The sequence below is a fragment of the Cherax quadricarinatus genome, chromosome 86, assembly GCF_038502225.1.
Source record: "Cherax quadricarinatus isolate ZL_2023a chromosome 86, ASM3850222v1, whole genome shotgun sequence".
Classification (NCBI taxonomy): Eukaryota; Metazoa; Arthropoda; class Malacostraca; order Decapoda; family Parastacidae; genus Cherax; species Cherax quadricarinatus.
This window is the reverse complement of record NC_091377.1, coordinates 18,416,652-18,439,957: the sequence shown is the minus strand read 5'-3', so window position 1 is coordinate 18,439,957 and position 23,306 is coordinate 18,416,652. Positions and strand designations below refer to the sequence as shown.

General features: G+C 44.4%; 1 protein-coding gene across 1 annotated transcript in view; it reads left to right on the top strand.

Moving 5' to 3' along the window:
• Window positions 1-21,034: 21,034 nt before the first annotated feature.
• The window catches only part of LOC128703034 (uncharacterized), a gene marked incomplete in the record, with an annotated part of 165,827 nt that continues 163,555 nt past the window's right edge, over window positions 21,035-23,306 (top strand). Inside the window, 1 exon segment of the mRNA XM_070103696.1 lies at window positions 21,035-21,286.

The window sequence follows — 23,306 nt, the reverse complement described above, 5'->3', positions numbered from 1 at the left end:
CTATGAGGATAGACTAAGGGCCCTGAAACTGCACTCTCTAGAAAGACGTAGAATTAGGGGGGATATGATTGAGGTGTATAAATGGAAGACAGGAATAAATAAAGGGGATGTAAATAGTGTGCTGAAAATATCTAGCCTAGACAGGACTCGCAGCAATGGTTTTAAGTTGGAAAAATTCAGATTCAGGAAGGATATAGGAAAGTACTGGTTTGGTAATAGAGTTGTGGATGAGTGGAACAAACTCCCAAGTACCGTTATAGAGGCCAGAACGTTGTGTAGCTTTAAAAATAGGTTGGATAAATACATGAGTGGATGTGGGTGGGTGTGAGTTAGACCTGATAGTTTGTGCTACCAGGTCGGTTGCCGTGTTCCTCCCTTAAGTCAATGTGACCTGACCTGACTAGGTTGGGTGCATTGGCTTAAGCCGGTAGGAGACTTGGACCTGCCTCGCATGGGCCAGTAGGCCTTCTGCAGTGTTCCATCGTTCTTATGTTCTTATGTTCTTAACTCTTCTGTACTCGAGTGAAGAAGTCTACTGTGTAGGCGAAACGTTTCGGAATAAAGATACCTAACTGTTGCACATGTGTCGTACTTATTAACTTGTCGGTATTGTATACCATTTTCATATTCATTCTGGTATCTTTTGTTTTATCTCTGTCGAGTTTATTCAGCTGTTAATTTTCAGAAGATTCTTGAAGCCTCACTGAATAGACGAAATATACAATAAAATAATATTTTACCACATTGTTTTACACTTTTATATATTTCATATATTTAAAAAAATCGTATGAAAAGCACAAATATATCAAACCATACCACGGGCGGGGATAGAACCCGCGATCAGAGAGTCTCAAAAACCTCAGACGCGACGGTCTGGAGTTTTGAGACTGATAAGATTTCGTTCGGATTTTTAACCCCGGAGGGTTAGCCACCCAGGATAACCCAAGAAAGTCAGTGCGTCATCGAGGACTGTCTAACTTATTTCCATTGGGGTCCTCAATCTTGTCCCCCAGGATGCGACCCACACCAGTCGACTAACACCCAGGTACCTATTTGCTGCTAGGTGAACAGGACAACAGGTGTAAGGAAACGTGTCGAAATGTTTTCACCCGCCGGGAATCGAACCCGGGCCCTCCGTGTGTGAAGCGGGAGCTTTAGCCACCAGGCCACCGGGCCACTTATCGCGGGTTCTAACCCCGCCCGTGGTATGGTTTGTTTGCAATCGTGTCATTACGACTTCGTGAGTCACAAATATATATATTATTACTGAATATTTCATATCTTCCAGCTAGGCTTTAAATAATCAGTTACAAAGATCCCAGTGGAGATAAAATAACTTCGACTTTTGGGTTATCGTAGGTAATTTACACGTATGTTACTGTACTTATATGTACCTGTACCTAATTAGACTTACCTTACTAATTCCAGCAAATCCATAAACTGGATTTTCTATTCCTAAAACCATTGTTTTCTGTAATGAATCTTCTCGTCAGATGTCCAAATAACCTTTTTCCTTATTCTGTGTGTGTGTGTGTGTGTGTGTGTGTGTGTGTGTGTGTGTGTGTGTGTGTGTGTGTATACTCACGTAATTGTGGTTGTCGAGGTCGATTCATAGCTCCTGGCCCTGCCTCTTTACTGGTCGCTGCTGTCGGTCCGCTCTCCCTGCTCCATGAGCTTTATCATACCTCTTCTTAAAGCTATGTATGTTACTTGCTTCCACTACCTCATTTAACAGACCATTCCACTTCCTGACAACTCTGTGACTGAAGAAATACTTCCTAACATCCCTGTGACTCACCTGAGTCTTCAACTTCAGTTGTGACCCCTTGTTGCTGTGTCTCATCTCTGGAACATCCTGTCTGTCCAGCTTGTCGAGTCCTCTCAGTATTTTATATGTCGTTATCATATTATCCTCCTATCTCTCCTGTCCTCCAGTGTCGTCAGGTCGAGTTCCCTTAACGGTTTAACCTCTCCTCGTAGGACATACCCCTTAGCTCCGGAACTAGTCTTGTTGCAAACCTTTGTACTTTCTCTAGTTTCCTGACGTGTTTGGCCAGGTGTGGGTTCCAGACTGGTGCTACATACTCCAATATGGGCCTGTACATGGTCCTGAACGACTCCTTGCTGAGATGTCTGAATGCTGTTCTTAGGTGTGTGTGTGTGTGCTCATCTATGTGTTGCATGGGTCGAGTTGTATCTCTTGTCCTCGTGTGTGTAGTTTTAAATATAAATACATGAGTGGGTGTGAGTTAGATCTGTCTCGCATGGGCCAGTAGACCTACTCAGTGTTCCTTCTTTCTTATGTTGTGTGTGTGTGTGTGTGTGTGTGTGTGTGTGTGTGTGTGTGTGTGTGTGTGTGTGTGTGTACCTACCTACTTGCCTGGAGTCTACCTGGAGGGTATTCCATGGATCAACGCCCCCGCTGCCCGGTCCACAACCAGGCCTCCCGGTGGAATCAGGGCCTGATCAACGAGGCTGTTCCTGCTGGCCGCACGCAGTCCAACGTACGAAACACAGTCCGGCTGATCCGGCACTGACTTTAGGTATCAGTGTGTGTGTAATCACCTAATTGTGGTTGCAGGGTCGAGACTTAGCTCATGGCCCCGCCTCTTCACTGAACGCTACTAGGTCCTCTCTCTCCCTGCTCCATGAGCTTTATCATAACCTCGTCTTAAAACTATGTATGGTTCCTGCCTCTACTACATCATTCGCCAGACTATTCCACTTCCTGACAACTCTATAACTGAAGAAATACTTCCTAACATCCCTTTGACTCATCTGAGTCTTCAACTTCCAATTGTGACCCCTTTTTTGTGTCCCCTCTCTGGAACATCCTGTCTGTACACCTTGTCTATTCCACGCAGTATTTTGTATGTCATTATCATGTCACCCCTAATCCTCCTGTGTGTGTGTGTGTGTGTGAGTACTCACCTATTTGTACTCACCTATTTGTGGTTGCAGGGGTCGATTCATAGCTCCTGGCCCCGCCTCTCCACTGATTGCTACTAGGTCTTCTCTCTCCCTGCTCCATGAGCTTTATCATACCTTGCCTTAAAACTATGTATGGTTCCGGCCTCCACTACTTCACTTTCTAGGCTATTCCACGGCTTGACTACTCTATGACTGAAGAAATACTTCCTAACATCCCTTTGATTCATCTGAGTCTTCAACTTCCAATTGTGACCTCTTGTGTCTGTGTCCCATCTCTGGAACATCCCGTCTTTGTCCACCTCGTCTATTCCGTGCAGTATTTTATATGTCGTTATCATGTCTCCCCTGACCCTCCTGGCCTCCAGTGTCGTCAGGCCGATTTCCCTCAACCTTTCTTCGTAGGACAATCCCCGTAGCTCTGGGACTAGTCTTGTTGCAAACCTTTGCACTTTCTCTAATTTCTTGACGTGCTTGACTAGGTGTGGATTCCAAACTGGTGCTGCATACTCCAGTATGGGCCTGACGTAAATGGTATACAGAGTCTTGAACAAATCCTTACTGAGGTATCGGAACGCTATCCGTTGGTTTGCCAGGCGCCCGTATGCTGCAGCAGTTATCTGATTGATGTGCGCCTCAGGAGATATGCTCGGTGTTATACTCACCCCCAGATCTTTTTCCTTGAGTGAGGTTTGCAGACTTTGGCCATCTAAACTATATTGTGTCTGCGGTCTTCTTTGCCCTTCCCCAATCTTCATGACTTTGCATTTGGCAGGGTTAAACTCAAGGAGCCAGTTGCTGGACCAGGCTTGTAGCCTGTCCAGGTCTCCTTTCGTCTGTGTATCAAATAATCTAGCATTCTTGAGGAGCTCGGTGATTCTTCGTCGTGATAAATTAGACACATGTGCAACTCTTGGGTATCTTTATTGAGGAAACGTTTCGCCACACAGTGGCTTCATCAGTCCATACGTAGGAGAAACTTGAAGAACAGGAGGAGAATGAGGTAATCAGTCCCTCAACCTTGAGTCGATGTGTTCAGTCCATCAATCTTGAATAGAATACGGCATATGAGCGGAGAAGCAGCTTATAAACCGTATGGCAGGAGAGGTGTAACAGTCATAGGTAGTGTCACATTTGTTCAATGTGGAAGGAGGTTGTGCCCAAGAATAAGGCAAGCGAAGAAATCCTAAGTATTAAGATCCCAAGAAGTTGCAGTGTCTGACAGGTTTGTAGATGAATGGTTCAGAGAACCGATCTTTCTCTCTCCAGTTTACTTCTTTCTTAGGGGAATATGCTTTGAATATACTTCAGCTGCCAGGAAGTTGATCCTTTTAAGGCACTTGTTTGGATCCATGTTATTTAAGATATCTTTCCAACATGTTTTATTTAAGACATGGTTCACCTGGTCCCAGTTGATGTTCTTGTTATTAAAGTTGTATTTGGTGAAGACGCCTTATAATAAAATAAAAGTTATTTCTTTGCTTAGGTTACAATGTGTGTTTACATATTATAATTTAATTGGAACAAAGAAAGCATTTCGGGCAGACTTAACCTAATACTTGTAGTCTACTTAAACAATGTTTGATAATTGTTCTTGGTTTAGAAAGACACGTAAGCAAATACTATAACATATTTATTAGAAAACGTTAGAAGTGATCAAGGTCCCAGGACCGAAACGTTTTCTAATAAATATGTTATAGTGTTTGCTTACGTGTCTTTCTAAACCAACAACATTGTTTCATACTATGGAACAATGCTCTTCTCCAGACTGAGGGACTGACCACCTCAAAACTTTAAGGGTGATGGACTGATTACATCGTCTTCAAGTATCTTCTGCTTCTATCAACTTTTCTGTACTCGACTGAAGAAGCCTACTGTGTAGGCGAAACGTTTCATAAGAACATAAGAAAGGAGGAACACTGCAGCAGGCCTGTTGGCCCATACTAGGCAGGTCCTTTACAATTCATCCCACTAACAAACATTTGACCAACCCAATTTTCAATGATACCCAAGAAATAAGCTCTGATGTGCAAGTCCCACTCAAATCCAACCCCTCCCACTCATGTACTTATCCAACCTAAATTTGAAACTACCCAAAGTCCTAGCCTCAATAACCCAACTAGGTAGACTGTTCCACTCATCAACTACCCTATTTCCAAACCAATACTTTCCTATGTCCTTTCTAAATCTAAACTTATCTAATTTAAATCCATTACTGCGGGTTCTCTCTTGGAGAGATATCCTCAAGACCTTGTTAATATCCCCTTTATTAATACCTATCTTCCACTTATACACTTCGATCAGGTCTCCCCTCATTCTTCGTCTAACAAGTGAATGTAACTTAAGAGTCTTCAATCTTTCTTCATAAGGAAGATTTCTAATGCTATGTATTAATTTAGTCATCCTACGCTGAATGTTTTCTAACGAATTTATGTCCATTCTGTAATATGGAGACCAGAATTGAGCTGCATAATCTAGGTGAGGCCTTACTAATGATGTATAAAGCTGCAGTATGACCTCTGGACTTCTGTTGCTTACACTTCTTGATATAAATCCCAGTAATCTATTTGCCTTATTACGTACGCTTAGGCATTGCTGTCTTGATTTAAGGTTGCTGCTTACCATAATCCCCAAGTCCTTTTCGCAATCTGTATGGTTAAGTTCTACATTATTTAACTTATAAGTGCTAGGGTTATGGACACTCCCGAGCTTCAGAACCTTGCATTTATCTACATTGAACTGCATCTGCCACTTTTCTGACCAAGAGTAGAGTTTGTCTAAATCCTCCTGAAGTTCCCTAACATCTACGTTTGAATCAATTATCCTACCTATCTTCGTGTCATCGGCGAATTTGCTCATATCACTAGTAATTCCTTCATCAAGATCATTGATATATATTATAAACAACAACGGGCCCAAGACTGATCCCTGTGGAACGCCACTTGTTACTGATCCCCACTCGGATTTAACCCCATTTATGGACACTCTTTGCTTCCTGTCTGTGAGCCATGATTCGATCCACGAGAGCACCCTTCCCCCAATGCCATGAGCTGCTACTTTCTTCAACAGTCTTTGGTGAGGAACTCTATCAAATGCCTTACTAAAATCTAAGTAAATAATATCAAATTCTTTATCGTGGTCAACAGCCTCAAAAGCTTTACTGAAGAAAGTTAATAAATTAGTTAGACAGGACCGGCCTCTTGTGAATCCATGCTGAGTATCTTTAATCAAGCTATGCTTTTCGAGATGGCTTCTTATAATCTCAGCTATAATTGACTCTAGTAATTTGCCTACAATTGAGGTCAGGCTTATTGGGCGGTAATTTGACGGTAACGACTTGTCCCCTGTTTTAAAAATAGGAATTACATTAGCCATCTTCCACATATCAGACACTGCACCTGTTTGAAGAGATAAATTAAAAATATTAGTTAATGGTTCACAGACTTCCATTTTGCATTCCTTAAGAACCCTTGAAAAAACCTCATCAGGACCCGGTGACTTATTTTGCTTCAGTCGGTCTATCTGCTTCACAACCATTTCACTAGTGACTGTGATGTTACATAATTTATCTTCTTCTGATCCACTAAAAATTAATTACCGGAATATTATTAGTGTCTTCCTGTGTAAAAACCGAGAGAAAATAATTATTTAAAATCGAGCACATTTCATTCTCTTTGTCAGTAAGATGCCCATAGTTATTTTTAAGGGGACCTATCTTATCTCTGACTTTTGTTCTATATACCTGGAAAAAACTTTTTGTGTTAGTTTTAGAATCCGTAGCAACTTTAATTTCATAGTCCCTTTTAGCTTTTCTTATCCCCTTTTTAATGTCCCTCTTAATGTCAATATACTGATTCATAAGATGACCCTCGCCTCTTTTGATACGCCTATAAATTCCTTTCTTATGCCCTAGTAGATATTTCAGCCTATTATTCATCCATTTTGGGTCATTTCTATTTGATCTAATTTCCTTATAAGGGATAAACGTTCTTTGAGCAGCATGTATTGTGTTCAGAAAACTGTCATATTGATAGCTCTCTTCGTTACCCCAGTCAACAGATGATAAGTGTTCTCTAAGCCCATCGTAATCTGCTAAGCGAAAATCTGGGACTGTTACTGAGTTATCCCTACTATCATACTTCCATTCAATTCTAAATGTAATTGATTTGTGGTCGCTAGCACCCAGTTCCTCTGAAACTTCTAAATTATTAACAAGGGATTCATTGTTTGCCAGAACTAAGTCAAGCAGGTTATTTCCCCTTGTAGGTTCTGTCACAAACTGCTTCAAAAAACAATCCTGAACTACTTCTAAGAAATCGTATGATTCTAAATTCCCAGTCAAGAAATTCCAATCAATATGACTAAAGTTAAAGTCTCCTAGAATTACTACATTATCGTGCCTTGTGGCCCTAACAATTTCCTCCCATAGTAGTCTCCCTTGGTCCCTATCTAAATTTGGGGGACGGTATATCACACCTAAAATTAATTTTTCATGCTCCTCTGAAAATTCTATCCAAACAGACTCTGTATGTGTTACTTCAGACTTAATACCCGTTTTTATGCAACAGTTCAAGCGATCTCGGACATAGAATGCCACCCCACCCCCCTTCCCGATACTTCTATCTACTTGGAACAATTTAAAACCCTGAATGTGACATTCTGCAGGCATGTCCCGACTTTTTGAGTTAAACCACGTCTCAGTAATGGCAAATACATCTATGTTACCTGCACTAGCAACTAGTCTCAACTCGTCCATCTTATTCCTAGTACTGCGACTATTTGTGTAATATATACTTAAGGACCCTCCACTCTCTTTACCCTTCCTGCTCCTTTCTGTTATTCCACTAAACTTATTACTGTCCTTGTCAATTAGTGCCACTGGCTTTCCAATATCCACCTCATTTTGCCTATTACTAGTTCTCCTAGTACTCATGTTACTACCCTGCGACTTCACAGTTTTCCCGCCAAAACCCATACCACTAACTATTCCTAGTTTAAAGACCTAACAGCTCCCTCCACTGCGTTGGCCAGTGCTCCCACCCCACACCTAGATAAGTGAACCCCATCCCTGGCATACATGTCATTTCTGCCATAGAAAAGGTCCCAGTTGTCAATGAATGTTACCGCATTTTCCTTACAGTACTTGTCCAGCCAGCAATTGACACCAATTGCTCTGGACAACCATTCATTTCCAACTCCTCTCCTTGGCAAAATGCCACATATGACAGGTTTCCCACCCTTCCTCCTAATTATCTCTATTGCTGACCTATACCTGCTAATCAGGTCCTCACTCCTACGTCTGCCAACATCGTTGCCTCCAGCACTGAGACAGATAATAGGATTGCTCCCATTACCTCTCATGATGTCATCCAGACGGCTAACAATATCCTTCATCCCAGCCCCAGGAAAACACACTCTCTGCCTCCTACTCCTATCCTTCAAACAGAATGCCCTATCCATGTACCTAATCTGGCTATCCCCAACAACAACAATGTTTTTACCTTCCTTGGCGTCGTCCGTCGTGATGCTCCGAGTAGTCGACTCACATTCGCCAGGTAGCATTACACCACTTGTAGAATTCGTCAAGACGTTCTCGATGGTCTTCGTTGGGGTTTCGAGGGATGTCTTACTCACGTCTGCCAATGCTTCTTTGGTGCTCGTTGTGGCATTCCCAGCAGAACACTCACATTCGTCAGGTAGCACCGAGAATGAGTTGGAAGTTTCCACGGTAGTCTTCTGGTTTCTCGTTGTTTCCGCCTCTCCAACCGTTTTCTTGATCTTCAGCTTGGTTCCATGTTGCCCGGCCACTGACCAAGCTCCCCTCTTAACCTGGGGACTCACAACAGGAGGATTACTACGAATCCTCTTGTTCTCTTCCGTTAATCGCCGTATCTCCAGTTTAGCAACTCTGAGTTCTTCTCTCAGCTGCTGGTAAAGCTGCTCAAGAGAGGGCATCCTGGTTCATAATAAAGATACCTAACTGTTGCATATGTGTCTTACCTAACAACTTGTCGGTATTTATTACCAAGGTTTATACCATAATTGTTCTTGTTTACCTGTACCTTATTTTTTTCCATGGCATGGATGTTATGTGTAATATAAAAGGTTAGTCAGTGTCTGTCCTGGGAAAGATAATGATCATGTTTTGCTATGCAAATGAATAAAAACAAATCGTAACCCACATACCCACTTACCGCACTCGAGTGTCTGTGGTTCGATCCCCGGCAAGTGTGGAAACATTGGGCGTGTTTCCTTACACCTGCTGTCCCCGTTCACCTGGCAAGCAAGTAGGTACCCGGGTGTTAGTCGACTAGTGTGGGGTCGCATCCTGGGGGACAGGATTGAGGACCTCAATGGAAATAAGAACATAAGAACATAAGAAAGGAGGAACACTGCAGAAGGCCTGTTGGCCCATACTAGGCAGGTCCTTTACAATTCATCCCACTAACAAAACATTTGCCCAACCCAATTTTCAATGTCACCCAAGAAACAAGCTCCGATGTGCAAGTCCCACTCAAATCCAACCCCTCCCACTCGTGTACTTATCCAACCTAAATTTGAAACTACCCAAAGTCCTAGCCTCAATAACCCAACTAGGTAGACTGTTCCACTCATCAACTACCCTATTTCCAAACCAATACTTTCCTATGTCCTTTCTAAATCTAAACTTATCTAATTTAAATCCATTACTCCGGGTTCTCTCTTGGAGAGATATCCTCAAGACCTTGTCAATATCCCCTTTATTAATACCTATCTTCCACTTATACACTTCGATCAGGTCTCCCCTCATTCTTCGTCTAACAAGTGAATGTAACTTAAGAGTCTTCAATCTTTCTTCATAAGGAAGATTTCTAATGCTATGTATTAATTTAGTCATCCTACGCTGAATGTTTTCTAACGAATTTATGTCCATTCTGTAATATGGAGACCAGAATTGAGCTGCATAATCTAGGTGAGGCCTTACTAATGATGTATAAAGCTGCAGTATGACCTCTGGACTTCTGTTGCTTACACTTCTTGATATAAATCCCAGTAATCTATTTGCCTTATTATGTACGCTTAGGCATTGCTGTCTTGGTTTAAGGTTGCTGCTTACCATAACCCCCAAGTCCTTTTCGCAATCTGTATGGCTAAGTTCTACATTATTTAACTTATAAGTGCTAGGGTTATGGGCACTCCCGAGCTTCAGAACCTTGCATTTATCTACATTGAACTGCATCTGCCACTTTTCTGACCAAGAGTAGAGTTTGTCTAAATCCTCCTGAAGTTCCCTAACATCTACGTTTGAATCAATTATCCTACCTATCTTCGTGTCATCGGCGAATTTGCTCATATCACTAGCAATTCCTTCATCAAGATCATTGATATATATTATAAACAACAACGGGCCCAAGACTGATCCCTGTGGAACGCCACTTGTTACTGATCCCCACTCGGATTTAACCCCATTTATGGACACTCTCTGCTTCCTGTCTGTGAGCCATGACTCGATCCACGAGAGCACCCTTCCCCCAATGCCATGAGCTGCTACTTTCTTCAACAGTCTTTGGTGCGGAACTCTATCAAATGCCTTACTAAAATCTAAGTAAACAATATCAAATTCTTTATCGTGGTCAACAGCCTCAAAAGCTTTACTGAAGAAAGTTAATAAATTAGTTAGACAAGACCGGCCTCTTGTGAATCCATGCTGAGTATCATTAATCAAGCTATGCTTATCGAGATGGCTTCTTATAATCTCAGCTATAATTGACTCTAGCAACTTGCCTACAATTGAGGTCAGGCTTATTGGGCGGTAATTTGACGGTAACGACTTGTCCCCTGTTTTAAAAATAGGAATTACATTAGCCATCTTCCACATATCAGACACTACACCTGTTTTAAGAGATAAATTAAAAATATTAGTTAATGGTTCACAGACTTCCATTTTGCATTCCTTAAGAACCCTTGAAAAAACCTCATCAGGACCCGGCGACTTATTTTGCTTCAGTCGGTCTATCTGCTTCACAACCATTTCACTAGTGACTATGATGTTACATAATTTATCTTCTTCTGATCCACTATAAAAATTAATTACCGGAATATTATTAGTGTCTTCCTGTGTAAAAACCGAGAGAAAATAATTATTTAAAATCGAGCACATTTCATTCTCTTTGTCAGTAAGATGCCCATAGTTATTTTTAAGGGGACCTATCTTATCTCTGACTTTTGTTCTATATACCTGTAAAAAACTTTTTGGATTAGTTTTAGAATCCCTAGCAACTTTAATTTCATAGTCCCTTTTAGCTTTTCTTATCCCCTTTTTAATGTCCCTCTTAATGTCAATATACTGATTCATAAGATGACCCTCGCCTCTTTTGATACGCCTATAAATTCCTTTCTTATGCCCTAGTAGATATTTCAGTCTATTATTCATCCATTTAGGGTCATTTCTATTTGATCTAATTTCCTTATAAGGGATAAACGTTCTTTGAGCAGCATGTATTGTGTTCAGAAAACTGTCATATTGATAGCTCTCTTCGTTACCCCAGTCAACAGATGATAAGTGTTCTCTAAGCCCATCGTAATCTGCTAAGCGAAAATCTGGGACTGTTACTGAGTTATCCCTACTATCGTACTTCCATTCAATTCTAAATGTAATTGATTTGTGGTCGCTAGCACCCAGTTCCTCTGAAACTTCTAAATTATTAACAAGGGATTCATTGTTTGCCAGAACTAAGTCAAGCAGGTTATTTCCCCTTGTAGGTTCTGTCACAAACTGCTTCAAAAAACAATCCTGAACTACTTCTAAGAAATCGTATGATTCTAAATTCCCAGTCAAGAAATTCCAATCAATATGACTAAAGTTAAAGTCTCCTAGAATTACTACATTATCGTGCCTTGTGGCCCTAACAATTTCCTCCCATAGTAGTCTCCCTTGGTCCTTATCTAAATTTGGGGGACGGTATATCACACCTAAAATTAATTTTTCATGCCCCTCTGAAAATTCTATCCAAACAGACTCTGTATGTGAACATCAAAATGGTATACAATACCGACAGGTTGTTAGGTAAGACACATATGCAACAGTTAGACAACTTTATTCCGAAACGTTTCGCCTACACAGTAGGCTTCTTCAGTCGAATACAGAAAGTAGGCAGGAACAGTAGAGATGTGAGGACGATGTAATCAGTCCATCACCCTTGTAGTCGTAGAATTTGAGGTTGTCAGTCCCTCGGCCTGGAGAAGTTCAGTTCCATAGTCAGGAACTATCTGAAGATCAAGCGACAGTGCGGAGACTTAAATACTGTCGGAAGGAGAGGTGCAGAGTAGTAGTAGTAGTAGTAGTAGTGAGAATGTAGCCTCTGATAGGTCAGGTCCCTCTCAGATCCAACACTTCTCACTTGAAAAGCTTGTCCAAGGTGTTTTCTGTACCAAGATGCCATGTGTTGCAGTGTCTGACAAGATGAACATCAAAATGGTATACAATACCGACAGGTTGTTAGGTAAGACACATATGCAACAGTTAGACAACTTTATTCCGAAACGTTTCGCCTACACAGTAGGCTTCTTCAGTCGAATACAGAAAGTAGGCAGGAACAGTAGAGATGTGAAGACGATGTAATCAGTCCATCACCCTTGTAGTCGTAGAATTTGAGGTTGTCAGTCCCTCGGCCTGGAGAAGTTCAGTTCCATAGTCAGGAACTATCTGAAGATCAATTCGCTGCCTGACCACGGTCGAGTGAGGTTGTGCGCTGCACCCCTCTGCTGTTCAGGCGAGCTACCTTGTATCAACATGGCGCTGAGTGTGAGGAGGCGCGTAAATACCATTGGTATTGAGCTGCTTCGTGGGGCGATTTCACCCTCTTCAGTGCAAGTCTTACTCCCGACAATCATTAGGGAGACCTATGGCATCCAGGACGATGAGGTGTATGGTGTAGCCCTGAATGGGGCTTATAGAATCTTCGTCAAACTGAATTCCACGTCCGTGTATGAGTCTTTGGTGACGAGGTTCCAAGACGTGAGTCTTGACGCTACTCCAGCTGTGAAGGTGCGTTTGATCGACGTATCTCGCCACTTTACGTGGGTTAAGATACGTAATGTCCCATTTGAGGCAGATGAGGCTGACGTAAGGAGTGTTTTTGAGACATATGGAACCGTACATCTGGCACAAAAGGGCAAGTGGACGGCAGGTGCTTACATGGGACGTCCGGAGGGTACCTTTTCCCTGAAGATGACTCTGAGACATCCCATACCGTCTTACGTCGTGTTGGAGGACTTCAGGACGCAAGTTATGGTATCGTATGCCGGACAGAGACGTACGTGCAGAATATGTGGGGCATACGACCATATGGCGGCAGAGTGCGTGAAGCTGAGGAGGGCGCCAGCGCAAACTGGTGAAGCACCAGTTACCAGCGTGATAGCTGTTGAGAGCCCAGTGCGCAAGCAAGGGCCTGGGCGCTTGTGGAGTGAAGAGGTGGAGGATTCCAAAGAGGAGAATGGCATGTGTGAGGTACGCTGTGATGTAAAAGGATCTGTTACTACACAAAGGACAAGTGCAGAAGTGCAAGTGCAGGAGGAGGTGCAGGCTCTAGAGGAAGAGCTTCAGGAGGTGTTAAGGACATTGACACCGCCTGCAGAGGATGTTGTTCCTGAGCTGGTGAGAGACACGGCGGTGCCTGTAGAGGAATGTAAGGATAAAAAACATAGCAGGGTTGACGGGCCAACTAATAAGAGAGAGTTGTCGCCGTGTGCTGTGGAACGGGGCGTGGTGGAGGTTGAGGTTCATCGTGAGGGAACCTCAGAAGATAACATGGATGTAGAGGGCATCACGAGGAAGAGAGCAGCGGCGTCAGACTCAGATGATGTCCTGACGCCGGCGCAGAGGTCTGGGAGGAAGGAAGAGCAATGTCGAAGCAGTCACGATAAGAGGCATCGCAAAAAAGGGGGAGGGGTTGATGGTGTGAAGCCTTGTGCTGGCTCTGGGGCAGGAGGCCCTGGGATGAATGAAGAGAGGAGGAAGGGTTGGAAACTATAAAGAGGCCTTAGGTGTATGACTGTGAACGTAAATGGACTGTGTAATAGTGTGAAGAAGGAATGGTTTCGAATGTTTCTGTATAAATATAGGGTGGATGTAGTGTTCCTGCAAGAACACAATTTCAAGGAGGGAAGAGTGCTCGAGGTGGAGGGGTTTCAGGTCATGACTCTGCCATCTGCACGTCTGAAAGGTGGTGTGGGTATATTGATCAGGGAGGCAAGCCCGTTTGTGTTACTAAGAAGTGAGGGGGGAGGAGGGGGAAGAGTATTGCGCGTGGATGGGTGGTGGATGGGACAGCGGGTATCTTTTGTATGTGTGTATGCACCAGCGGAAAATGATGTGAGGGTAAAAAGGGATTTTGTATGTGAAGAACTAGTTTTCTTCTTACGTGGTTTACCTGCAGTGGCCATCGTTGGTGGCGACTGGAACTGCGTTATTAGGAGGGCTGACGTGGAACCAAAAGGGGCGGGGCACGTGTCGGCGGCCTTGCGAGATCTTTTGAGGGATATTCAGTTGCGGGATGCGGTTGGAGGAGGGGCGTGGGAGGTAGAGCACACTTTTGTAAGACGGGGTTACGCTGCTAGGTTGGATAGGCTGTATATATCTCAAGGGGTTGGGTTGACATTTTTCCGTACAATAGAAGTAGCTTATTTGGATCATCGGGCGGTAGTAGCAGAGGTGGCATGGGAGTCACTAGCAGGTATATCTAGGGGATATTGGAAATTAAATACAAGTGTGTTAGGTGATGAGGAGGGGATAGAGGGATTTGCAACGCTGTGGGAGGGGTTACGTGCAGAGATAAAAGGGGTAGAGGATGTGGTGATGTGGTGGGATGGTGTGGCTAAAGAACGGATTAAGCAATATTACGTAAAGGAAGGGAAACGTATCAATTCTTTAAAATATGGGCTTGCTAACTATTTGGAGGATAGATTACGGGGTTGTTATGCGAGGGGGGCGGTGGCGGGCACTTATCCAATGGATGAAATTATGGCAATTAAAGGGAGGCTGCGTGAGGTACAGGATGAGAGGTTCCAAGCGGTGCGGGTACAGGCGGGGGTGGAAGAGGTGTTATGGGGCGATAGACCTTCATCCTGCGTATTGCGTAGGCAGAAACAAAGACAGCAGGCAATGACTATTCCATGGTTGGAGGTTCATGAATCGATAGGAGGGTACAGGGAGGGGCAGGTCATACAAGCTACGGAAGGAATGGGGGCGTTTGCTGACAAGTGGTATGAGAAGTACTGGCAACGAGAAGGGGTAGAGGATGGGGTTTTAGAACAGGTGTGTGGGAGTGTGGTATGTCAGTTGCGTAACAGTGATAGGGAAGCACTGGGTGGCGAAATAACTGAGGGGGAAATATGGAGGGCTTTAAGTGGAATGCGAAAGGGCAAAGCACCGGGAATTGATGGACTCCCGGTAGAGTTTTATCAGCAGCATTGGGAACTATTGAGGCATTTTCTGGTTAGGTTATTAAATTGCATGAAGGAGAGAGGTGAGCTGGGTGAGAAGCAGGCAACGGCTGTCGTTGTATTGGTACCGAAGGGTAAGGGGCAGCATACGCTTCGGGATTACCGGGCGATCTCGTTGTTATGCGCAGATTATAAATTGTTTGCGAAGATTTTGGGAAATCGGGTCAAGTGTGTGGTAGGGCGGGTAGTATCAAAAACTCAGTTTGGTTTGCCAGGGAGGTCTATGGTGGAGGGGCATGGGTTACTTAGGGATTTCGTGGAGGCAAAAGGGGGGGGGGAGGGAGGGCGGTTTGGTGGCGCTCGATTGGCAAGGGGCATATGATAGAGTGGATCGGAAAGCATTGTTAGCCATCCTCAGGGGTCAGGGGTTTGGGGAAGAAATAGTGGGCTGGGTTGAGGCGTTGTATGGAGGTGCAATGGCGAGGGTACAGATTAATGGTCGATTGGGTGGGAAGATTGTAATGGGTAGGGGACTTAGGCAGGGGTGTCCTATGTCACAATTATTGTTTGCATGCGTACAGGACCCCTTTTATAGATTGATGGAGCAGCGTATGTGTCACGTAGAGGGACCAGGGTGTGAGGTTGCGAGGGTTTGGCCAGTGTTAATTGGGTATGTGGATGATACAACTGTTCTGATCAGGGAGGGGATGTCAATGGACACATTAGACGGGGTAGTACAAATGTTCGCAGGGGCAACTGGTATGAGGGTAAATTCAGATAAATCCATGGTCATGGGGTTAGGAGCTTGGGCGGGTAGGGTTGATTGGGGTAGTGCAGTTGTGAGGAAGCAGGTGAATTCGTTAAAAATCTGTGGTCTTATTTATGCAGACGATCTACCTGTGGCATGCATGGAAAACTCGCTTAGGATGGTAGAAAGGATTCAGGGACGCTTGGGTGCATTGCGACCTTATCATTTGACCCTTGTGCAGCGTGCCATTGTTGTTAATATCTTACTGTATAGCAAAGTATGGCACGTGGCAGCCGTGTTCCCATTAACTGGGCCAGCTATAACGAACATACTTAGGAAGGTTTTTAAATTCTTGTGGGGTTCGAGCTGTGATTGGATTAAGAGAGATGTGGTAATGTTACCTGTAAGTAAGGGGGGGCTGGGATTGCTGGACTTAAAGCGGAGGGTCAAATGTGTCTTCATTAAAAGGGAGGTGATGAGGGAAAGTGTGGGTGGGGGGGGGTTGGCCAGGATCCATAACAGATTGCAACGGATGTATACAGGAGTTGAGTTGCATGAGTGTGAAACTGTGTTGAGGGCTCTGGCGTGGGATCGAGAGCCAGCAAAGGTTAAAATAGGTAGGTTGTGTAGATTGTTAGCCGGGAGGGTTGTAGCGCCTGTAGAGGGAATTTTCCCCATGTATGCATGGGAAAGTATATGGAATAGGTTGAGTAGGATGAGGTTGCAACCTCGTGTTCGGGATGTAATGTATCGTTTTCTGCACGGCATTTTACCGTCGGGTGTGGTTCTACGGGATAGACGAGTCGTTGACGGGGGGGAGTGTGGGATATGTGGTGGGGAGGAGTCGGCTTTTCATGTAGTATATTTTTGTGATGGACTGAGGAGTGTCAAGGGGTGGTTAAATAGGGTGATAAATAGGATAGGAGGTAAAGGAATTTCTGTATTGAGAGCATTAAGTCTCGACGTGGGGGGTTGGGAGGAACGTGTAATCAGAGCTGTGGGATACATTATGGCAGATTATATCTATATAGTGTGGGGATTGCGGGGCAAACAGGTTACTGAGGTGAAGAGGAGGGTGTTAGCGTTAACGATCTATAAAACGGTATGTAGAATAAGGAAATTTATGGGAGGAGGTGGGTGAAGGATTTTTCAGAGGGATATAGGCAACTTACGTTACAGGTTTTATTAGACTTGTAATATACGAGGGAGGGGAGGGTATGATTGGAAAGTGTTGCTGGGGTAGGGAAGTCAGGGGTGAAAACAGGGTTGCCTCCCTGGTAATGGATAACAAAAGTTTTGTGAGAGTGTTGGATGAGTGATGCATGAGTGAATAATATGTGGACCACGGGTGCTAGCACCTGTGGAGCTGGCCAGTTTTTGTGTGACAGGACTTTATACTTATTATACATATTGTGTGTGGTAATATTGATTTACGGTAATGACACTGTAATTTGGAGATTTGCTATAATAATTGCATGTGTTTGCTCCAACTTGTTTTCTAGGTGCCTTGCACTGCATAGTGTTGATGCTGTGATCATGCACGGTGTCCAGAGATATGATGTGATATGTTTGTATTAATGTCTGTGCATTATTGTTCGTCACTGGTGTTCTGCAATTTTCAGTTTTGTTTTGAGAGTAAAGAGGTTAATGCACGTCAGATAGTGTAAATAAAGTTGGGCAACAGTGGTGTTATAGGGTTTTGTGGTTGGGTGCGTGCTAGGCACAGTCTTTATGTGTTACTTGTGTCATGGTTATATTTTATGTTGTATTGTACTGTTGTCAATAGCACTATGTAATGTCCATATAAGCTGTATAGAGCTTGAATGTCATAGTTGAAGCTGTGTGATTGTTTTAACACTGGAATTGCATGTTTAAATGTGTAAAGGCTTACATGTGTTGGATTTTGAGACTAAGTTTATTCTTATGGTTTTGTAGTAATTTTGTATGTCCTTGTGACTTTTCTATATCACCATTGTTGTGTAATACATATTGTTATGTAACTGAACCATTAGGACAATTACATAAATTAATGTTTGGATCATTGCTGTGTGACTTTAGATTAGGCAACATTCATTGTTTATAGTATGTTAGGTTGTAACTAGTGGGGTGGTTGGATACCCACGAGGGGGGGGGGGTAATATGTCTGTATAATATGTTCAGTGCAATGCATTGCATGGTCTGTAGTCGATCATTAAGTACCATTTCGAGGGATGTGTATATAAAAGTGTTGTTCATATCATGTAATTCTGTTGAGTAGCTCCAACAGGTTTGGGTTAAGTGATAGGATGAGGGAGCAGGGAGGGGGGGGGGTGTACCCACACGGAGTTGTAAGCGTGGTGTGTAACATTAGCTGTAGGGAGGATTGTGTTAATTTATAGACTTAAATGAGTTTTACATATTATATTTTGTAATGTCATGTTTAAAATAAAATATAAAAAAAAAAAAAAAAAAGATCAAGCGACAGTGCGGAGACTTAAATACTGTCGGAAGGAGAGGTGCAGAGTAGTAGTAGTAGTAGTAGTAGTGAGAATGTAGCCTCTGATAGGTCAGGTCCCTCTCAGATCCAACACTTCTCACTTGAAAAGCTTGTCCAAGGTGTTTTCTGTACCAAGATGCCACGTGTTGCAGTGTCTGACAAGATGAACATCAAAATGGTGTACAATACCGACTACTACTACTACTACTACTCTGCACCTCTCCTTCCGACAGTATTTAAGTCTCCGCACTGTCGCTTGATCTTCAGATAGTTCCTGACTATGGAACTGAACTTCTCCAGGCCGAGGGACTGACAACCTCAAATTCTACGACTACAAGGGTGATGGACTGATTACATCGTCTTCACATCTCTACTGTTCCTGCCTACTTTCTGTATTCGACTGAAGAAGCCTACTGTGTAGGCGAAACGTTTCGGAATAAAGTTGTCTAACTGTTGCATATGTGTCTTACCTAACAACCTGTCGGTATTGTATACCATTTTGATGTTCATCTTGTCAGACACTGCAACACATGGCATCTTGGTACAGAAAACACCTTGGACAAGCTTTTCAAGTGAGAAGTGTTGGATCTGAGAGGGACCTGACCTATCAGAGGCTACATTCTCACTACTACTACTACTACTACTACTACTCTGCACCTCTCCTTCCGACAGTATTTAAGTCTCCGCACTGTCGCTTGATCTTCAGATAGTTCCTGACTATGGAACTGAACTTCTCCAGGCCGAGGGACTGACAACCTCAAATTCTACGACTACAAGGGTGATGGACTGATTACATCGTCTTCACATCTCTACTGTTCCTGCCTACTTTCTGTATTCGACTGAAGAAGCCTACTGTGTAGGCGAAACGTTTCGGAATAAAGTTGTCTAACTGTTGCATATGTGTCTTACCTAACAGACTCTGTATGTGTTACTTCAGACTTAATACCCGTTTTTATGCAACAGTTCAAGCGATCTCGGACATACAATGCCACCCCACCCCCCTTCCCGATACTTCTATCTACTTGGAACAATTTAAAACCCTGAATGTGACATTCTGCAGGCATGTCCCGACTTTTTGAATTAAACCACGTCTCAGTAATGGCAAATACATCTATGTTACCTGCACTAGCAACTAGTCTCAACTCGCCCATCTTATTCCTAGCACTGCGACTATTTGTGTAATAAACTTTTATATAAGATTTATTTGGATTTAAATTAGATAATGGATTTAAATTAGATAAGTTTAGATTTAGAAAGGACATAGTAAAGTATTGGTTTGGAAATAGGGTAGTTGATGAGTGGAACAGTCTACCTAGTTGGGTTATTGAGGCTAGAACTTTGGGTAGTTTCAAATTTAGGTTGGATAAATACATGAGTGGGAGGGGTTGGATTTGAGTGGGACTTGCACATCAGAGCTTATTTCTTGGGTAGCATTGAAAATTGGGTTGGGCAGATGTTTTGTTAGTGGGATGAATTGTAAAGGACCTGCCTAGTATGGGCCAACAGGCCTGCTGCAGTGTTCCTCCTTTCTTATGTTCTTATGTTTGTAGTCCGGCCTGATCCTCATCCGATGTGTGTGTGAGTACTCACCTAATTATGGTTGCAGGGGTCGAGACTCAGCTCCTGGCCCCGCCTCTTCACTGATCGCTACTGTGTGTGTGTGTGTGTGTGTGTGTGTGTGTGTGTGTGTGTGTGTGTGTGTGTGTGTGTGTGTGTGTGTGTGTGTGTGTGTGTGTGTGTGTGGGGCTGCTAGCTTGAGCACACTCAGGTAACTGATAAACTACGTGATCTCACACACTGAGTTAGTCTTTAATGTTGTAATCACTAACTTATATATTACAACATAGTCTACTTCACTCACTGTTTCACTATTTATTATTGAATAATAAACTACATGTACTCCAGGTGACAATTTAATTAGTTAAGAATGTGTGGGAGGGTAGTTAAACAATTGGAATGTTATTTTTGTGGCGACATTAGGCAGTGGGACACCACTTGCGTAAACTTACTCTCTACCTCAACTAACATATACTACCTCTATTTTTATCTCTGTTTACTACATCTAGTTATCAAAGATAACAGTTGATTGGCTTTATCGTGACGAAGATAAATTTGGCGATGATAGTTGAGGATAGTTTAAGTGCACGAACATGTTTGTGAAGGTTGTTACTCGTGGTAACTCGTCCAGACTTGAATTATCCAACACCTTGAGCGAGGCTAGTCTTGCTCCCCTTCCCCCTCCCCCTCCCCTTCCCCCCTCCCCCCTCCCTCTACTTCCCTCTCACCTCCCCTTCCCCAACCCGTACCCTTCCCCCTGCCCCTCCCCATCTTCCTGCTGTGCTGCCCAACATTCATTCTTCACATTTATTATTTTAAGGTATACTTTCAACTTTTTAACATGTGTTAATATTATTAGTGTTATTGTGTGAGTGTTGCAGTGTTGTTGTGAAGTGTTAGGCTCGGTGTGTGCTGGGATAATGTTAGTAACAAAAATATTGTGAGACAACTGTGGAGGGGTTGTAAAACGTGTCAGCGCTAGTTCTCAACTTGTCCATATTGGCCCAAGTTGGTTTCCCACAAGTTTTGTGTTAGTGTTGATGGTTGTTAAGCACTGTGCGTTAACTTGGTGAGCATGGTAGACCGTGTGTGTGTAGTGATGAACCTGCCTGCCTGCCACACTGACGGACCTGCTACACTGTGTGCTTAACAACCGACGTGAGGTGAAGCTACACTACCTACACTCACCACAACACTCTCCTACACCTCTCACCCTCAACACATCATCAATGCCTCACTAAAACTCTACACCTAGGAAATAAACGTACAGAGTTTACTATGCCTTAGAGGTAGGCATTGTCTGTGAGTGAGAAGTACCATATAATGAGGTTTAAGAAAGCACCATTTAGAACAGGAATGGAGAGAGTACAAGGTGTATGTAGCAGCATCTCCACACTAGTAGACCAGGCTACCCACCAGGACAAGCTTCAGCGGGTGCCCAGGGTAGAGCAGGGGCAGGCACAGGCTGCCCAGCCCTCACCCCTCACTATGGACTCGTACATGGCAGGCATGAAGGACGAGGAAACACAGGCAGCACAGGCAAAGCTCAGGCAGTATGAAGCTTTGGGTCTTATCAAGGTGGAAGTGGAAGAGGTGAGCAACTAATACCACCAGCCCTCAAGTAGCACCAGCCCTCACTTGTAGCACCACCAGCAGCACCAGCCCTCATGTAGCACCACCAACCCTCAAGTAGCACCAACCCTCACTTGTAGCACCACCAGCCCTCATGTAGCACCACCAACCCTCTAGCACCAGCCCTCACTTGTAGCACCACTAGCCTTCATATGTAGTACTACCAGCCCTCATGTTTACCTGAAGAGTTCCGGGGGTCAACGCCCCCGCGGCCTGATCTGTGACCAGGTCTCGTGGATCAGAGCCTGATCAACCAGGCTGTTAATGCTGGCTGCACGCAATCCAACGTACGAGCCACAGCCCGGCTGGTCAGGTACCGACTTAGGTGCTTGTCCAGTGCCTACTTGAAGACAGCACCTCACTTGTAGCACCGCCAGCCCTCGAGTAGCACCAGCCGTCATATGTAGCACCACCAGCCCTCACTTGTAGCACCACCAGCCCTCATATAGCACCACTAGCCCTTGTAGCACAACTATCCCTCACTTGTAGCACCGCCAGCTCATATGTAGCACCACCAGCCCTCATATGTAGCACCATCAGCCCTCACTTGTACCACCACCAGCCCTATGTAGCACCACTAGCCCTCGTAGCACTATCCCTCACTTGTAGCACCGCCAGCTCATATGTAGCACCACCAGCCCTCATAGGTAGCACCACCAGCCCTCATAGGTAGCACCACCAGCCCTCATAGGTAGCACCACCAGCCCTCATAGGTAGCACCACCAGCCCTCATAGGTAGCACCACCAGCCCTCATATGTAGCACCACCAGCCCTCGTAGCATAACTATCCCTCACTCGTACCACCACCAGCCCTAACTTAGCACCACCAGCCCTCAGTTGTAGTACCACTTTACACCTGGTACCACCAGCCCGTGTTGCAGCACCAGCCCTCGTACCACCAGCCCTCACACGTAGCACCACCATTCCTTGTAGCACTACCAGCCCGCACACTTGCCACCACCAGTCCTCACACCTAGCACCTCCAGCCCTCATGTAGCACCACCAGCCCTCAAATAGCACCAACCCTAACTTGTAGCACCACCAGCCCTCACGTGTAGCACCACCAGGGCTCACACGTAGCACCACAACCCTCTAGCACCAGCCCTCACCTGTACTACCAGCCCTCATGTAGCACCAGCCCTCACTTGTAGCACCGCCAGCCCTCGTGTAGCACCACCAGATCTCGAGTAGTACAAGCCGTCATATGTAGCACCACCACCAACCCTCACTTGTATCACCACCAGCCCTTATATGTTGCACCACCAGCCCTCAAATAGCACCAGCCCTATGTAGCACCACCAGCCCTCAAGTAGCACCAGCCCTCACTTGTAGCACCACTAGCCCTCGTAGCACAACTATCCCTCACTTGTAGCACTGCTAGCTCATATGTAGCACCACCAGCCCTCATGTAGCACCACCAGCCCACAGGTAGCACCAGCCCTCGTTGTACCACCAGCCCTCACACGTAGCACTACCAGCCCCCACACCTACCACCACCAGTCCTCACACCTAGCACCTCCACCCCTCACACCTAGGACCCTC